The 19,513-nt window shown below is 50.4% G+C and overlaps 2 protein-coding genes across 7 annotated transcripts in view; one reads left to right on the top strand and one right to left on the bottom strand.

Annotated features, from left to right (window-relative positions):
• LOC137571709 (deoxyribodipyrimidine photo-lyase-like) overlaps nt 1-1,355 on the bottom strand; it is a 30,611-nt gene extending 29,256 nt beyond the window's left edge. The window contains exon 1 of one of the 2 annotated variants that reach the window (XM_068281258.1): nt 1,271-1,355. The gene's annotated coding sequence lies outside the window, so the exon portion shown is untranslated. Of the gene's footprint in view, nt 1-1,005; nt 1,075-1,270 lie in introns of those variants that run through there. The other variant, XM_068281259.1, reaches the window with a different exon arrangement.
• Nucleotides 1-19,513, top strand: part of LOC137571708 (uncharacterized) — a 173,760-nt gene that overhangs the window by 5,302 nt on the left and 148,945 nt on the right. The window lies entirely within an intron of this gene.

The raw sequence follows: 19,513 nt of genomic DNA, 5'->3' as shown, positions 1-19,513 counted from the left end.
TATTGAAGTCTATGGAGGCGCCGGCTGCGCCCAAATCTAGCAGCGCTGAAAAGCACTGCTCCGGTGGGGCTACCTACAGCTGAAACTATGGATCTCAAGGAACCCCTGCAAAAAATGTTTTGGTCTTGAGGAACCCCTACATTTATTGTTCAGGCAGCATGGTCGTTAAAGAGAGTCGGAAGCGAGAATAGATCTCGCTTCAGACCTCATATATAGCAGGGGCACGTGTGTCCCTGCTAAAACGCCGCTATCCCGCGGCTTAACGGGGGTCCCTGTCCGCCCAAATCCCCTCCGTAATGCGGGGGAGCGCTTCCGCATTGGGGCAGGGCTAACCGCCACAGCCCTGCCCCACGCGTGTCTGTCAGTGCGTATCTCCGCCTCTCCCCCGCCCCTCTCAGTCTTCCTTCACTGAGAGGGGCGGGGGAGAGGCGGCGATGCGCGTCTGATAGACGCGCTGAGAGGCAGGGCTGCAGCCGTTAGCCCTGCCTCTAGGAAGCATATTCTACGACCAACCTTTGCAACCAACTTTTGCGGGGGTGGGTTGGGGGGGGGTCAGGGACCCTCGTTTAGCCGCGGGATAGCGGCGTTTTAGCAGGGGCACACATGCCCCTGCTATATATGAGAGCTGAAGCGAGATTTAGTCTCGCTTCAGTGTCTCTTTAAGTAGGTTAGGCTGCTAATTTCACTATCTCCTATTACACTGCCACTCATTATACTGTCTCCTGACTCGCCAATTTAGTGCTTCTTGTTACAGTACCACCTATTATGGTATGCTCTATTATACTTCCCCCACGATGGGGTAAAATGCCAAGGAACCCCTGCAGAGTCCTCAAGGAACCCTGGGGTTCCAGAGAACCCTGGTTGAGAAAGCCTGGTCTACACACATCAAAGAACTGAATTCTGCAGCCATATAATAGCTAAGGACTCACACACAGTAGCTGCAGCACATGAAGGAATCACACACAGTAGCTGCAGCGCAGCCCATGAATAAATCACACACAGTACCTGCAGCACATACAAGACCTGTCCATCCCTCGCTCCTGCCTCTACAATGCACAGTGCCTGCAGCCCATAGAGGAGCTGTCCATCCCATTGACCATCCCTCGCTCCTGCCTCTACAATGCACAGTGCCTGCAGCCCATAGAGGAGCTGTCCATCCCATTGACCATCCCTCGCTCCTGCCTCTACAATGCACAGTGCCTGCAGCCCATAGAGGAGCTGTCCATCCCATTGACCATCACTCGCTCAGCCTCTATCACACACACAGTACCTGCAGCCACGCGTTCCAGCTATTGCAGCTTGTTGTATAACATTCCCTTGCTCCACCTCCAACCGCAACTTACATAAACCAGCAGATAGAGGCATTTCAAGATTACGTCACTTTCCTCCGACATTCTCGTTTCCGGCGTGTGTTAATCGCCATCTGCTGGCAAGTAAAAGTAATGCATTATGTATGAGATCAGGATAAAGGAAGTGCTTCAGTCGACGTGCTGGATATCTCTTTACACGAGACGTGACAAAACTCTTGACCTGAAGAAAAATATTTGGCATAACGTTATTTTCTAACTTATCAGTCCATCTTTTGGTAGAACAGACACAGTAATGTAAAGCTGTAGTCACCTATAAAAAAAGTTACAGAGTACCTAGCAAGCTCGTGGTGAACCAGAACTCCTAGGAGTTTGTGAGGGGCTACAACGGACCTAAAAGCAGGGACGGATCAAGACCAAGTTGCGCCTGGGGCAACGTCAGGTTTTGGCGCCTAAAGGTCAGGTTTTGGCGCCTAAACTGCCATTCATTTTGACGCCTTTTTAAGAATTCAACAAACTGCGCCTGGGGCAAGATACCCGCTTGCCCCCCCCTAGATCCGCCCATGCCTAAAAGCCCCCTTACTTAGGGTGACCATATTTTGATTTCCAAAAAAGAGGACGATCACAACAGCATGTGGGCGTGGTCATGGGTGGGGCCAAATATACAAGACCTTAGCAGTGTGCTGTTCAACTTCGTGGGCATGGAGGGACGTTTTTTTTTTCCAGACCACATGGTCGAGGGCCGGCCAACCACAAAATGCAATCAGATTCACAGATTTTCCCACAAAATGCAATGAGATTGGCAGCAGATTTCCCCACAAATGTGCTGACAAGGTATATGTCCGCAGTATAGGTTAGATAGGAATATGGCCCCAGTATAGGTTAGATAGGAATATGGCCCCAGTATAGCTTAGAATCTCAGGCCCTTATGCTCCCACAGGCTGGCCACACAGCAGAGTGACTTCACTGCTAACTCAGGCCCTTATGCTCCCACAGGCTGGCCACACAGCAGAGTGACTTCACTGCTAACTCAGGCCCTTATGCTCCCACAGGCCGCCCACACAGCAGAGTGACTTCACTGCTAACTCAGGCCCTTATGCTCCCACAGGCTGGCCACACAGCAGTGACTTCACTGCTAACAACTAAGGCCCTTATGCTCCCACAGGCTGCCCACACAGCACCAGCGTGACTTGAATCAATTCACTGACACTGACAGACTGAACTCAGGGCTCAGGCTGTGCTGCTGAGCTGCTCCCACAGGTCACACACAAACAGCACCAGTGATCAGCCCAGCGTGAGTCCCACTGAACTCTAGTGTTGTCCGGATCATGAACGATTCGGATCTTTGATCCGAATCTATTTTGTGAGTCGAATCATCCGAATCATCAAAATGAGTGATTCGGATCGCAAAAGGGGCGGGGCAAGGAGCGACACGCCCCACTCTCAGCGGGCAGCGGGGTCCTGGAAGCAGAGCTGAGATGGATCGCTCTGTTAGATGGGAGCCAGCCTTGGAGCCAAAGGTAGATGAGAGAGAGGGGACATGGGTGCCACTGCCAGATATGTGTAGAGCACACATACTGGCTATAATTTGCTGCTCAGTATAGGCTGTCTGTTCTGTAGTTGTGCACAGTGATCACATTGGAAACTTTTGGCTCAGCACAGCTCAGTAACTTTGCAGGCACTGTGATTGCAGCGCAATATGATCCTCATAAACAGCTGCACTTTACTTTGGGGAATGCTTTCTTTCACTGTGTGACGTTTGCATGCAAAGTACACAGATGCACATATAGGTGAAATACATGTAAAGCATATGATTGCAGCATGTGGGTATTGTGTGCAAACATTTCTGCTCTCTGTTCGTCCCTCCTCCCTTCTCTGTCCACTCCCTGCCCTCTGTCCATCTTCCCCCCTTCTCTGTGTGTCCATCCCCCTCCCCTTCTCCTGTCTCACTAGTCATTTCACCCCCGAAATGCTTCCGTAGTCAAATGATCCGAGATTCGGATCAAAGATCCGGATCTTTTCAATGATCCGATTCGAATCATCCGGATCATTGAAAAGATCCGAACTTCCCATCTCTACTGAACTCAGGCTGTCTCTGGCGCTGTCTCCACCCCTCTGCTCTGCAATTTGCTCTGTCTCAGTGGATGGGGGCGGCTGGAGGTGGAGCAGAGCAGCAGGAAGGGATTGACTCACTGCCTAGCCCGAGGAAGAGCCGTTTGAGTCAGGAGCTGAATGAGATGAGCCGAACACTGGGAGCCCAAGCTGCAGAAGAACAGCTTGCAGAGAGAGAAGATCCACTGAGGCTGAGATGAGCCAAACACTGTGAGCCAGCGACAGAAGAACCACTTGCAGAGATCCACTCAGGCTGAGATGAGCCGAACACTGCGAGCCCATGCAGCAGAAGAACCGTTTGCAGAGAATCTCTGCAAATGGTTATTCTGCCTTGGGCTCGCTGTATTCGGCTCATCTCAGCCTCAGTGGATCTCTGCAAGCAGTTCTTCTGTCGCTGGCTCACAGTGTTCGGCTCATCTCAGCCTCAATGGATCTCTGCAAGCTGTTCTTCTGCCACTGACTCGCAGTGTTCGGCTCATCTCAGCCTCAATGGATCTCTCTCTGCAAGTGTGTTCGGCTCTCCGGACAGATCAAATATCCGGGAGGACAGCCCGGACAGGTCTGAAAAAGTGGACCTGTCCGGGCAAAAGAGGACACATGGTCAGCCTACCCTTACTAAAATGCTATGGAAAACAAAAGTTTGCTTTCTTAAAGCAGAAAGTATTTGCGATAATTCTGGTTGGAGTGAGCTCCAAGAGGTCTCCCAGCAGTGGCGGCGCTACACTGGGGCTTACCCAGGCTTAAGCCCCAGCTGAAATGATGTCAGCCCCTCCAAAAGCCCCCGCTCTGCAGAATTACCCGATCATCACACAGCGTGGAACACTGGGGATGTATAGGCAACGCAACGTGTTCTGCTGCTGCAGGACTGAAGCAGGCTGGTAAGTTTAATGCCCATTGGATGTTGGGAAGTAGGCGGAGCTATAGGAGACGAGAAGCTCCAGCAGGGATAGGAGAGATTTGCAGGCTGTCTGTGCGTGATCTCTGCCTCCCTCCCTCTCCCCACGTGTGTAGATTTCCTTATCGCGGTAGATTTGAGCTTTCTATGCGGGCTGACAGGGACTCCCTCTCTTCCTCAGACAGCTGGACCAGGCGCTTCCCTGAGCCTGGACTCTACACACAGGACAGGGGTGAGCTTATCTCAGGCATTTCTGGCTGCTCTCTGACTCCCTGTAATGGGGGGGAGGGGTTACTTAACCCTTTCAGCAGTTCAGCTGCCTCTGTTGCTTGCAAAGTCTCTGGCATTCCTCTTCCACAAGGGTTTTTATGCATGTCAGTTAGTTCTGCACTCAGAGGCGGCCTTTGGGGGTGGCAAGTGGGGCGATCGCCCCAGGCCCCGCACATGAAGAGGGCCCCGCATGTCATGCCCGCCATACCATGCTCATTTTGGTAGTGGTGAAGGAAAGGTCTACAGAAGCCTAGCTGTTTGTGTTCTGAGCAGTGTGTCATTTACAAATAATCAGATTTTCCTATTTTGTTTTACACACCTTATATTTTGCACAACCCCCCTTTTATTGCTTAGGTTTTCGTCTTCAGCATGCTTTACTGTACTATGCCGTTTGCATTTTTGTAATTAATTTCTTCACTGACATGAAGCTTGCCAAATGTCAGATTAAGGTAATGTGCAAGGTGATGTGCTCAGCCTGAGGGCCCCAGGGGCATTTAGGTCAGTCAAGCATGGACTGGAGCTAGAGAGGGCTCAGGTTGAAGCTTCCAGACTGGCTGGGGATTGGTGCTAGGTTTCATGGGGAGCTAGGGATAGGTAGAGGCTAGCTGGGGAGCTAGGGATAGATACAGTTTGATTACATTACGTACTGTAATTGTTCCTGTATTGGTTGGCTTAGGGGCCTTTAACAAGTTTTTAGACAATAATAAGGCATACTGCTTTAGAGGTGGACAAGTCCGTGACTGTGGTGGTACGGTACATGGCCTTCACTTATGCCTCTAGGCCCCACATATGACACTCGCCCCAGGCCCCGCGTACTCTAAGGCCAGCTCTGTCTGCACTATTCTTATAAAATCTATGGTTTCTCCTGTTCTGCGTGTATATGCACACATACACACAATGTAGATGTTATAAGAATAGTGCATAACTCACTGTTTGACATGCATGTGGAAAAGGAATGCCAGAGCCTTTGCAATCAACACATCTGAGTTGCTGAAAGGGTTAAGTACACCTGTTTCTAAGGTGCCCACACATCAGCAGCTCTATGGGCAGATTGACCTAGAGTCAGATCTCTCTCTGATTAGAGAGTGATCTGTCGGCTGCCCATACACCGCAGGCTGATTCCCGATCGGTTTCAGCATGAAATCTCTCGGGAATCAGGCTTTTGACGCCGCCTTGCGCCCCCCAAGCTGTCCCCCTTAATGTAAAATGTTCCCTACCCCCTGTTGCTCTATACTTACCTGTCCATTGCTGGCACTGTCCTCATACATTCCCCATGTGGTTGCCAGTGTATGTGTGGGAGCATGTGTGATGTCACACATGCACTCACGTTACGCAGGCAACCAGGTGGGACGCTATGGCCTCGATTCATAAAGCATTCCCGCATTCGGAAATGCTGAAAACGGCTCACTTTACCGACCACACAGCAAAATCTGTATTCATAAAGGCTTTTTCCGCATGAAAAGCCGACATTCGCGAGCAGAGTGATAAATCACCACCTTGCACGGTGATTATCATAGCAAAAGTAACAAGTAGTCAATTCATAAAGATTAGAGGTAGCGGTATGCGGACGGGTATTACCGCTACCTCTGATGTGGCGAGAAGCGTGCGGAATACAGTGCAGTGAATGGGACAGACCTCCCAAGCAGCTGCAGAGAGAACACCGCACGGAGGGACTACGCCTGCTTCTCCTGTTTCCGCATGTCTCCCGACAGCCTAACGCCTGCCTACAGCGGAATATCTCTGCACGCCTGTCACAACTAGCAACATTTTTATGAATTACCACCCTGAAGGCGGAAATACCGACAGCGGTGTTTCCCCGCTCAACTTTACCTTACCGACAGCACTTTTATGAATCGAGGCCTATGAGGGATGAAGCACAGATTGGCATAGGGGGGCCCCATCCAAAGTTTCACAGGGGGGGCCCAATGATGTCAAGTTACGGTGAGGGAAGGGGGGGAGATGTCCCCCTTCCCCACCGCTGTGCCCATCGCTCCCTCTTCTCTCTCTGCTGCCACCCCACCTGGGGACATCTGTACACCTGGCTATACTGGGCCCTGGGGACACAGTAAGGCCCAGTGCACACCGAGCGGTTTTGGATGTGAACCGCCGGCCGCATCCGCCTGTAAAACTGCTTGGCTAATGTATTTCAATGGGATGGTGCACACCGGCGGTTTGAGGTTTGTAGCAAACCGCAAACATGCCTCCTGTTGCACGTTTGCGGTTTGCAGAAGCGTTTCTGCCTCAATGTAAAGAATAGGGAAAACGCAAACCGCTCTGAAAAACGCTACGTCAGAGCAGTTTGCCAGGCGTTTTTGTTACAGAAGCTGTTCAGTAACAGCTTTTACTGTAACAGTATAAGTAATCTGCTACCCAAAAACGCTCCTAAAACCGCTAGGCATGTGTAGAAAACGTCTCTAAACGTGCCTAGAATCGCTCTGAAATCCGCTCCAAAAACCGCTACCGTTTTGTGGATCTGCTAGCGGTTTTGGTGTGCACTGGGCCTAAGTCCTGGTTGACACTGGCTGTCTGTCATTGCATGCATTTACTGGTGAAAGGCTGTCTGTCATTACGTGCATTTAAGGCCCATTCACACTAGAGCGTTTTGCCAGCGATTTCGGCAAAATTGCTGAAGCACTAGCATTTTTTAAAGCGCTAGTGCAATAATACCCTATGGGCCTGTTCTCACTTGGGGGATTTGCGTTAAAGCAAATCGCCAAACACAAACGTGTAACCTACACCATTTTCAGGCAATTTTCCGGTGATCGCGTTTCAGTGCTAAAGAAGCGCTAAACGCGATCGCTAAAAAAATCGCCAAGTGTGAATGGCATTTTTTTTTCACGTTCAATGCAAAAAAACGCCATAGCAAACGCTAGCAAAAGCACTAGTGTTTTGCGTTCAGCAAGTGTGAATGGGCCATAACTGGTGAAAAGCTGTCTCTTATGTGCATTTACTAGTGAAAGGCTGTCTCTCATTACATGCAAATACTGGGGAGAATTTGTCTGTCACTATGTGCATTTACTGGTGAAATGCAGTCTGCCATTACGTGCATTCACTAGGGAAACGCTGTCTGTCATTACGTGCATTCACTAGGGAAACACTGTCTGTCATTATGTGCATTTACCGAGGAAAAGTTGTCTGTCATTACGTGCATTTACTTCATTTTTTTTAATGTAACTACATTAGGTGGTATAACTACGTTACAGTTAGCCCCGCCCACATGATGTCATGACCACGCCCATTGTTCGCCGCTGCGCGCGCCGCTAATTTCCCCCATGAGCCCCGCCTGACAGCCATTGTGCCTCTTTTCAGCCCCCCCCAAAATCTGAAGCTGGAGCCGCCACTGTCTCCCAGTGCATCACTACTGAAATATGCAAATTATCCATTGTTATCCCTGTAAGCTAGCCACACCTCCAGATCCGCTGGAATGCAACGATGTGTCAGCTTGTGAATATTACAGAGGATAATCAAAGCTTGATACTTAACCTAGGTAGTCTAGACGTAAAAGCGCAAAACGGCACTGAAGATTAGGGTGCCGCCATAGGCTGTAATGTGAATTACCACTGGATTTAGCGGCACTCAGACTAATTTGGGAGCCGTCAAAATACAGTGCCCAAATTACTTTAAAAACAGCGTACTTTGGCAACTAGCAGTAGCTGGTCTTTCCCCTAAGTCCATGGCAGCCTGGAGGGGGGGAACAGTAATTAACACAGCCGGGATTTTTGCAGTAGCAAGATGAGCTGTTTTTTTGGCTTCTTCTTAGTCTATTCTCACCTCCTTACTTCCTCTCATGTCTCCTCACATCTACTTGTATCTCCTCTTGACCTCTAATGTGTGCTCTCTCCTCTTATGTCTCCTCTTGTCCTCCAGCATCTGCTTATTCATCTCCTCAAAACTTCTCATATATCCTCTTGTGTCACCTTGTGAGCAGTGGTGCTCAGCAGAGCTCGAATATTCGAGTAGCTCGAATATTCGAGCTCTTTTTCAGCTATTCGAGCTCGGTATTCGAGCTCCGAATAGCTGGAGCTATTCGAATGGGCTATTCGAGTGAACTCGAATAGCCCATTCACTATTCGCGCTATTCGAGCTAACAGCGCTATTCTAACTCGAATACCGAGCTCGAATAGCGTCATAGCCCAGATTGATGTCCTTAGGTCCAATCAGAGGGCTCCCAGGCCCTCTGACGGCGGCCAATCACTGAGGGGGACCCTGGCCAGCCCCTACCCTATAAATAGCGGCCGCCATGTTCCGTTTCTCCGTCCTTGCCCGACTTTGCACAGAGAGAGATTTGCTCCTTTGTGCGTTGGCTTAGCAAGAGCTTTATTGTGGTCATTTACCTAGCGTTTTTGCTCACATACACCTCCTATATACACCTATATTGTTGTTAGTTAGATAGACATTGTATTTTAGTTAGTAGCTTTTGTGTTACATAGAGAGAGACTCAGACAGCTGCTGCAGGCTTACAGCTTTAGGCCTCAGGGCCTTGCCTGTGTGGGCAGCTGTTCTCTCCAGGCCTCTGTTTATTTCTCATCTATACCAGTATTTCTGCTGTCCTTTAGTACTGATTGATTGTATTTTGTATTGTAGTTATATACTGTAACTGTACTAGGACACTCACTCAGTCACTGTTCATAGGCTACTAGCTCCTGCGTGTGCGTGCACTCACTGTCTGTGTACTGTACACACACTCTATTTCCTTCTGAATAGTTATATACTGTAACTGTACTAGGACACTCACTCACTGACACTGTTCATAGGCTACTAGCTCCTGCGTATGCGTGCACTCACTGTCTGTGTACTGTAGTGTACACACACTCTATTTCCTTCTGAATAGTTATATACTGTAACTGTACTAGGACACTCACTCACTGACACTGTTCATAGGCTACTAGCTCCTGCGTATGCGTGCACTCACTGTCTGTGTACTGTAGTGTACACACACTCTATTTCCTTCTGAATAGTTATATACTGTAACTGTACTAGGACACTCACTGTCACTGTTCATAGGCTACTAGCTCCTGCGTGTGCGTGCACTCACTGTCTGTGTACTGTACACACACTCTATTTCCTTCTGAATAGTTATATACTGTAACTGTACTAGGACACTCACTGTCACTGTTCATAGGCTACTAGCTCCTGCGTGTGCGTGCACTCACTGTCTGTGTACTGTACACACACTCTATTTCCTTCTGAATAGTTATATACTGTAACTGTACTAGGACACTCACTGACTGTCACTGTTCATAGGCTAGCTCCTGCGTGTGCGTGCACTCACTGTCTGTGTACTGTAGTGTACACACACTCTATTTCCTTCTGAATAGTTATATACTGTAACTGTACTAGGACACTCACTCACTGACACTGTTCATAGGCTACTAGCTCCTGCGTGTGCGTGCACTCACTGTCTGTGTACTGTAGTGTACACACACTCTATTTCCTTCTGAATAGTTATATACTGTAACTGTACTAGGACACTCACTGTCACTGTTCATAGGCTACTAGCTCCTGCGTGTGCGTGCACTCACTGTCTGTGTACTGTACACACACTCTATTTCCTTCTGAATAGTTATATACTGTAACTGTACTAGTACACTCACTGTCACTGTTCATAGGCTACTAGCTCCTGCGTGTGCGTGCACTTACTGTCTGTGTACTGTACACACACTCTATTTCCTTTTGAATAGTTATATACTGTAACTGTACTAGGACACTCACTCACTGACACTGTTCATAGGCTAGCTCCTGCGTGTGCGTGCACTCACTGTCTGTGTACTGTACACACACTCTATTTCCTTCTGAATAGTTATATACTGTAACTGTACTAGGACACTCACTCACTGACACTGTTCATAGGCTACTAGCTCCTGCGTGTGCGTGCACTCACTGTCTGTGTACTGTAGTGTACACACACTCTATTTCCTTCTGAATAGTTATATACTGTCTCTGTACTAGGACACTCACTGTCACTGTTCATAGGCTACTAGCTCCTGCGTGTGCGTGCACTCACTGTCTGTGTACTGTAGTGTACACACACTCTATTTCCTTCTGAATAGTTATATACTGTAACTGTACTAGGACACTCACTGTCACTGTTCATAGGCTACTAGCTCCTGCGTGTGCGTGCACTCACTGTCTGTGTACTGTACACACACTCTATTTCCTTCTGATTACTGATTGATTATTGTAATTTCTGGTTGTACTTACTGTTACTACTTACTGTACTAGTAGGGACACTCAGTCACTGTTAATAGGCTAGCTCCTGCGTGTGCGTGCACTCACTCACTGTCTGTGTACACACACTCTATTTCCTTGTGATTATTACTACTGATTATTGTAACTTTTAGTTGTACTTACTGACTCTGTTACTACTTACTTACTGTACTAGACACTCACTCAGTCACCTCGCCCACCAACCCACTCCATTAAAGTACCCCACTTTTCACCCGCCCTTTTAAAAAACTTTTGTGTTTACGCCCAAAACATCGAAGATGTCTGGAAGTGGCAGCCAGCGCGGTCTGGGCAAGGGGAAGGGCAGCAAGGGAATCAGGAGGAGAGGGAGCAGCATTGTGGCAAGCCGCGGGCGCGGCCGCGCCACCATGCACAGTTCCGCAGCAGCAGCGTCAGTGGCTAACATTCCTCCTATAGCCACTGGCCGTGGACGCCTTGGGCGCCGCCCAGCAGGAGCATCTGCAACTCACGCTGCAGAGACGCAGCAGCGTGTAGCACCTGCTCCGATTTTCCTCCAGCCGGGTCGGAAACGTCCCATTGAGGAAAAGGATGCAGACACTGTGGTGCAACTGATGACGGAGGATGAGCCGCCCGCCATCAGCTCTGCATCCGAGGCCTCCACCCTCACCACCACCACCCCTGTTCGCAGCAGCCGCCCAGCAGGGCCTGGGGAGGAGGCCAGTTCACCGTCAGTCGCCGACCTGTCACTCAGCACTCTTTTGACCCCAGGCATGATGAGTCAATTGTCTGCTGTTGTTGGCGATTTGGAGGAGGAGATGCTGATGGGCACTTTGGGGGATGAGGGATTGGACAGCAAGACTGTGGCGACAGTCAAGCAGCCCATCCATGCATCAGGAGAGGAGTTTGGGGGGTCATCATCCCAGCAGGACATGTTTCAGGAGGGGGAGGATGATGATGACACGGTGACAGACAGAGACTGGGTGCCACCAGCTCCAGGGGATGTCGTCATCAGCAGCTCTGAGGAGGAGGAGGAGGATGCGCTTGTGGGCCTTGCAAGGAGGCGCATCATTGCAAGCATTGTCAGCAGTAGGCAGGTCCCCCAGCCTGCTGGTGTCTCAGGCTCAGCAGCAGCAGCAGCAGCATCTGCCAGTACCACCACCAGCCGCACCCAAGCCCCCCCCCCCCCCCCCCCCAACCACCACAGGGAGACAGGCAGCAGCGGTTCCATGCCGTAGGGTTTTTTTTTTTGTCACCAATCTGGCGCTTTTTCACCATGCCCACAGTGTACAGCAAGTACGCCACTTGCAACCACTGTCAGCGGAAGTTGAGCAGAGGTGCAGACCCCTTAAAGTTCAGCACCAGCTCGCTCATCAACCACCTTGCTGCGAAACATTTCCACCAGCATGAGGAGTTCCAGAGGCTGAAGGCATCTGGTGCTGGCAGTGGCACCACACCCATCACTGCACAGCCTTCAGCAGCAGCAGCAGCAACAGCAGCCACCCGCCCTCCTGCTCCTCCAGCAGCACCAGCAGGAGTGCGGAAATGCACTGCTCCTCCCCCCTCTGCAACTCCTGCCGCCGACACTGAGGCCTGTTCTGGCAGCCAGTCCTCAGTGGCCTCCTCTGCTGTGTCTGCTGATTCCCGTGCCAGCAAAAGGCCACGCCAGAGCTTTTTGAGCGAGTCCTTCCAGGGGGTGGTTAGGGCTCTGCCTCCCAGCTGAACGGCTTGCTGGCACGGGCCATGTGCTCCCAACTCCTGCCGTACACGCTCGTGCAGGAGGGGAGCGACATTCGTGCGCTGCTTGCTTGCGCAGCCCCAGACTGGCAGCTCCCCAGCAGACACTTCTTCGCCCGCAAGGCCATTCCTGCACTGCACCGCTTTGTGATGGCCAATGTGGAGCGAGGGCTGGAGCACGCGGTTGGTGAAAGGGTCCACGTCACCATGGACTCCTGGAGCAGCCGCTTCGGGACAGGCCGCTACCTGTCCTTCACTGTCCACTGGGTCAGCTTGGTGGAAGGGGGTGAGGATGGGAGAGCAGCAGCGGGCACAGCAGCAGCAGCAACACAGTGGGTGGTGCCACCCCGCAGGGTCGGGGGAACTGCAGCAGGTTCCTCCGATCCTCTGCCATCCTCCGGCACACCTGGCCAAACCCCCCGCCTCAGCAGCAGCGTGAAGGCCCGCCACTGCCAAGCGCTGCTGCACTTGGTCAGCCTTGGGAAGACCAAGCTGACGGCAACCCATGTGTTGGCCAAACTCCAGGAGCAGGAGAGGATTTGGCTGACCCCCAGAGGCCTCAGAGTCGGAGAGGTGGTGGCCGACAATGGGGCCAATCTGGTTGCCGCAATAGACAGGGGAAACCTGACCCACATCCCCTGTCTTGCCCACGTGCTGAACCTGGTGGTGCAGAAGTTCTTGCGCACCTACCAGGGGATGGGCGAACTGCTGGAAACGGCAAGGAACGTTGTGCGTCACTTCCGGCGCTCGGCTGCAGCCTGTGCGAGCCTGGAAGACGTGCAAAAGGAGCTGGAGCTGCCACGCCATCGGCTGATCCTTGACGTTCCGACTCGCTGGAACTCCACCCTGGCGATGTTGGAGCGTCTGGTTGAACAGAAGCACGCTGTCAACCAGTACCTTGCCCTGGCCACTGTTTCCGCCGCTCAGAGAAGGGACAAGACCAGCAACATCCCGTCCATCGTCCCCGATGATGACTGGAGGCACATGCAGCAGGTGTGCTTAGTGCTGGCTCCCTTTCTGCAGGCCACTAACATGGTGAGCAGGGACCATGCTATGGTCTGCGAGTGGGTGCCCCTGGTTTGTCTGCTGAACAGGGCCCTCGATGCTTTGCTGGAACAGGAAGCGGCAGCCTTGAACCAGCAGGAGCGGCAAGCAGCTGCACAGTCCACCTCTGAGGGGGAGGAGGAGGAGGACTTGGTGGAGGTCCCTGACCTTGCTGCTGATGAGGGGGATCAGCACAGCGCAGCTGAGTTGGTGCGGGGGTGGAGAGAGGATGAGGCGGCAGAGGAGGAGGATGAGGAGGACAGCACTGCCGTCGATGTGCCAGCAGACGTGGCCCGCCTCTTCCCAATGGCAGCGCACATGCTGACGTGCCTGCGCAAGGACCCCAGGGTGATCCAGATGAAGCAGAGGGAGGACATCTGGATCAGCATGATGTTGGACCCGCGCCTCAAGGGGAAGTTGAGCCAGTTCCTGCCGCCTGCAGGAGGAGACCCAGCGCAACAAATAAGGAGCTTGCAGCAGGCCCTTGTTGAGCTCTTGGAGGAAGCCTTCCCCCAGCCTTCCACCCCCACTGTCCAGCCAGCACAGAGGCAGCAGCAGGTGCCTGCATCCAGCAGCAAGCGCCCCACAGACCTGCTGTCTCTCAGCCACGAGCTCTACAGGACTGTAGAGGCTCCGGCAGCAGTAACTAGAGAGGAGGTGCATGCAGCAGCATCCTCCTCCGGTCACAGCCAGCGCCTGACCCGCATGGTGGCTGACTACATGGGGTCCTACAGCGGGCTTGACAGCGATGCCCCTGTTGATCCCATGGAGTATTGGGTCAAGCGCCTGGAGATCTGGAGCGAGCTGGCGCAGTACGCCCTGGAAGTGCTGTCCTGTCCCCCTTCCAGCGTGCTGTCCGAGCGCTGCTTCAGTGCAGCTGGTGGCGTGGTCACCGAGAAACGCTCACGTCTGTCTCACAAGTCTGTGGACAGACTGACGTTTCTCAAGATGAACCAGGCGTGGGTGGAAGGCGAGTTCCTGGCCCCTGTTGTCGGCGAGAGGGGGACATGAACTGAAGAACCATCGTTAATGTGCCTTACCACCCTTTACCACTTCCTGGCTCCTGCTCACTAAGCCAGCCTGGTTCACTTTGACTATTACGTCGCCTACAGCCACACATTTTACACCTACAGTGGGCTGCTGTGTACTGCCCTTCTGCTGTCTGTCTGTGTTTCCCACTGTCAGAGTACACAGATTTACCTTCTGCTGCCACTCTGCCACCAGCTATTACGTCAAAAAATAGCTATATCTGTGTAATTGGTTGTAAAACCAAAACTACAAAACCATTAAAAAAAAAAAAAAAAAAGGTTTAATTTTTCTGAGGTGCCCGGGTTGAAAACTGTGTTGTCCCAGTTGTGTATTGGACACAATGTGGGCTGCACGACCGCTGTCTGGGACCTCCTGTTGTGTTTATTTACGCCCTGGTATCACCGCTAGGTACCAGGGCTATTATGTCACGCTGCCTGCCTGCTGCCACACTCACACTACTCCTCCATTCCTCCTGCTGCTGCTGCTGTCTGTCTGTGTTTCCCACTGCCAGGGTACACAGAATTACATTCTGCTGCCACTCTGCCACCAGCTATTACGTCAAACAATAGCTGCTCACATTACTCCTCCATTCCTCCTGCTGCTGCTGCTGTCGGTCTGTGTTTCCCACTGCCAGGGTACACAGAATTACATTCTGCTGCCACTCTGCCACCAGCTATTACGTCAAAAAATAGCTATATATCTGTGTAATTTGTTTTACAAACAAAACCAAAAAACCATAAAAAAAAAAAAGGTTTAATTTTTCAGAGGTGCCCGGGTTGAAAACTGTGTTGTCCCAGTTGTGTATTGGACACGATGTGGGCTGCACGACCGCTGTCTGGGACCTCCTGTTGTGTTTATTTACAGCCCTGGTATCACCCGCTAGGTACCAGGGCTATTATGTCACGCTGCCTGCCTGCTGCCACACTCACACTACTCCTCCATTCCTCCTGCTGCTGCTGCTGTCTGTCTGTGTTTCCCACTGCCAGGGTACACAGAATTACATTCTGCTGCCACTCTGCCACCAGCTATTACGTCAAACAATAGCTGCTCACATTACTCCTCCATTCCTCCTCCTGCTGCTGCTGTCGGTCTGTGTTTCCCACTGCCAGGGTACACAGAATTACATTCTGCTGCCACCAGCTATTACGTCAAAAAATAGCTATATATCTGTGTAATTTGTTTTACAAACAAAACCAAAAAACCATAAAAAAAAAAGGTTTAATTTTTCTGAGGTGCCCGGGTTGAAAACTGTGTTGTCCCAGTTGTGTATTGGACACGATGTGGGCTGCACGACCGCTGTCTGGGACCTCCTGTTGTGTTTATTTACAGCCCTGGTATCACCCGCTAGGTACCAGGGCTATTATGTCACGCTGCCTGCCTGCTGCCACACTCACACTACTCCTCCATTCCTCCTGCTGCTGCTGCTGTCTGTCTGTGTTTCCCACTGCCAGGGTACACAGAATTACATTCTGCTGCCACTCTGCCACCAGCTATTACGTCAAACAATAGCTGTTCACATTACTCCTCCATTCCTCCTGCTGCTGCTGCTGCTGTCTGTCTGTGTTTCCCACTGCCAGGGTACACAGAATTACATTCTGCTGCCACTCTGCCACCAGCTATTATGTCAAACAATAGCTGCTCACATTACTCCTCCATTCCTCCTGCTGCTGCTGCTGTCAGTCTGTGTTTCCCACTGCCAGGGTACACAGAATTACATTCTGCTGCCACTCTGCCACCAGCTATTACGTCAAAAAATAGCTATATATCTGTGTAATTTGTTTTACAAACAAAACCAAAAAACCATAAAAAAAAAAAAGGTTTAATTTTTCAGAGGTGCCCGGGTTGAAAACTGTGTTGTCCCAGTTGTGTATTGGACACGATGTGGGCTGCACGACCGCTGTCTGGGACCTCCTGCCTGCTGTGTTTATTTACAGCCCTGGTATCACCGCTAGGTACCAGGGCTATTATGTCACGCTGCCTGCCTCATTGACTGCCTGCTGCCACACACTCATCCTCCTCCTCCTGCTGCTGAATTTACCTCCTGCTGTCTGTGTGTTTCCACTGCCAGGGAGCACATACAATGGCGCTTCCAACATGCGTGCGCCACCAGCTATTTGTTACGCTCAAAAATAGCTGCATTTCTTTAACCACTTGAGGACCCACCCTTTACCCCCCCTTAAGGACCAGCGCTGTTTTAGCTGATCTGTGCTGGGTGGGCTCCGCAGCCCCCAGCACAGATCAGCGTGCAGGCAGAGCGACCAGATCGCCCCCCTTTTTTCCCCACTAGGGGGATGATGTGCTGGGGGGGTCTGATCGCTCCTGCCTGCCGGGTGTTACGGGGGGGCACCTCAAAGCCCCCCTCCGCGGCGAAATCCTCCCCCTCCCTCTCCTACCTGGCCCCCCCCTGGAGATCCGGGCTGCACAGGACGCTATCCGTCCTGTGCAGCCAGTGACAGGCTGTCTCCTGTCACATGGCGGCGATCCCCGGCCGCTGATTGGCCGGGGATCGCCGATCTGCCTTACGGCGCTGCTGCGCAGCAGCGCCGTACAATGTAAACAAAGCGGATTATTTCCGCTTGTGTTTACATTTAGCCTGCGAGCCGCCATCGGCGGCCCGCAGGCTATTCACGGAGCCCCCCGCCGTGAATTGACAGGAAGCAGCCGCTCGCGCAAGCGGCTGCTTCCTGATTAATCAGCCTGCAGCTGGCGACGCAATACTGCGTCGCTGGTCCTGCAGCTGCCACTTTGCCGACGCATGGTATAAGCGTGCGGTCGGCAAGTGGTTAAAAAAAAATTTGAAAAGAGAAATAAGTGAAGAAGAAGAAGACGATATAGAAAAAGAAGGAGAAGAAGAAGGAGAAGAAGAAGAAGAAGAAGATGAAGGAGAAGAAGAAGAAGAAGAAGATGAAGAAGAAGAAGATGAAGAAGAAGAAGATGAAGAAGATGAAGATGAAGAAGATCAAGAAGAAGAAGAAGATGAAGAAGAAGAAGATGAAGAAGATCAAGAAGAAGAAGATGAAGAAGATCAAGAAGAAGAAGATGAAGAAGATGAAGAAGAAGAAGATGGAGAAGATGAAGAAGAAGAAGAAGATGAAGAAGATGAAGAAGATGAAGAAGAAGAAGATGAAGAAGAAGAAGATGAAGAAGAAGAAGATGAAGAAGAAGAAGATGAAGAAGAAGAAGAAGAAGATGATGAAGAAGAAGAAGATGAAGATGATGATGAAGAAGATGAAGAAGATGAAGAAGAAGATGAAGAAGAAGAAGAAGAAGAAGACAATATAGAAGAAGAAGAAGAAGATATAGAAGAAGAAGATATAGAAGAAGATATAGAAGAAGAAGAAGAAGATATAGAAGATAAAGAAGAAGAAGAAGAAGTATATACAGTACTGAACAAAATTCTGGACACAACTTCTCTTTCCACCTTTTTTTTTTTAAAGGAACATCCCCACATAATCACTTGCTGTTGTTACTTGGAAAAAAAGATGTTTCTTGCATCATTCACCCTCAAAACAAGTGTTGGAAGCTATTTAAGGCCAATTCGAATAGTCAGCTCGAATAATGAGCTCGAATACCGACTCGAATAGTGAGCTCGAAGTCCGAGGTCGAATCGAATAGTAAAAATTATTCGACTCGAATATTCGACTGACCTCGAATAATTTACTATTCGAATTCGACCAAACTCGAATTTTAAAAAGGGGTATTTGAGCACCACTGCTTGTGAGTCTGCCTCCTCGAGCCTTTTTACCTCTGCTGTCCTTTCGTCATCTTTAGATTCTTAGTGTACCTGCTGTCGTATCTGCCCTCTTGGGGAATCAGAATCAGAATCAATTTATTTTCGCCAAGTAAGTTTGCACCTACAAGGAATTTGTCTTGGCAGTTGCTTAACAAACACAAACAAAAACAATAGAAGGACAGACAGTGTGAATATTACAAGTTAAGGACATTATAAGTATAGTGGCAGTAAGCAATGTGAGAATTGTTCATGTTTAGTTCTGTGCTGATTACTTTCAGTCCTAGCAGCTCTAACGTGGTTCAGCATTAAGTATGGCTACCGCTTGAGGAAAAAAACTGTTCCTGTGTCTAGAGGTTTTGGTAGCGATTGACCGGAATCTTACTCCTGAAGGCATGCGCTGGAAGATGGAGTGAGCTGGGTGAGAGGGGTCAGAGGCAATTTTGGTTGCTCTCTTTCTGCACCTGCTAGTGTAAAGATCCTGCAGGGAAGGTAAGCTACAGCCAATTATCCTTTCCGCTGATCGGATGATGCGCTGCAGCCTCCCCTTTTCTAATGCTGAGCAGGAGCCGAACCATACAGTCATAGATGATGTTATGGTTGATTCGATGATTGCAGTGTAGAACTGCACCATTAGATTTTGAGGTAGGCCAAACTTTTTCAGCTGCCGTAGATGGTACATTCTCTGTTGTGCTTTCTTGACAATCGTGGCAGTGTTGTTGTCCCATTTTAAGTCGTTTGAGATCGTGGACCCAAGAAACTTGAATGACTCTACTTGGGTTATTGTGGATCCATTTATGGTTAAGGGGAGGTGCTGGGGGGGAGATCTCCTAAAGTCTATTATCATCTCCATGGTTTTGAGAGCATTTAGTTCCAAGTTGTTGCTGCTGCACCAGGAGGAAAGCTGTCCCACCACATGCCTGTATGCAGACTCATCCCCGTTTTGAATGAGACCAACAACTGTTGTGTCGTCTGCAAACTTCAGAACCTTAACAGATGGATCTGTGGAGATGCAGTCATTGGTGTAAAGTGAGTACAGCAGTGGGGAAAGCACACAGCCCTGGGGTGCACCAGTACTGACTGTCAGAGAGCTTGATGTGAGTTTACCAAGTCTAACACGCTGTCTTCTGTCGGTTAAGAAGTCGGTTATCCATTTGCAGAGGGATTCAGGTATATGTAGCTGGGAGAGCTTGCTGTGCAGCAGTG

The sequence above is a fragment of the Hyperolius riggenbachi genome, chromosome 4, assembly GCF_040937935.1.
Source record: "Hyperolius riggenbachi isolate aHypRig1 chromosome 4, aHypRig1.pri, whole genome shotgun sequence".
NCBI lineage: Eukaryota > Metazoa > Chordata > Amphibia > Anura > Hyperoliidae > Hyperolius > Hyperolius riggenbachi.
The sequence above is the reverse complement of the archived record's forward strand: the minus strand, read 5'-3'. Positions and strand labels throughout refer to the sequence as shown.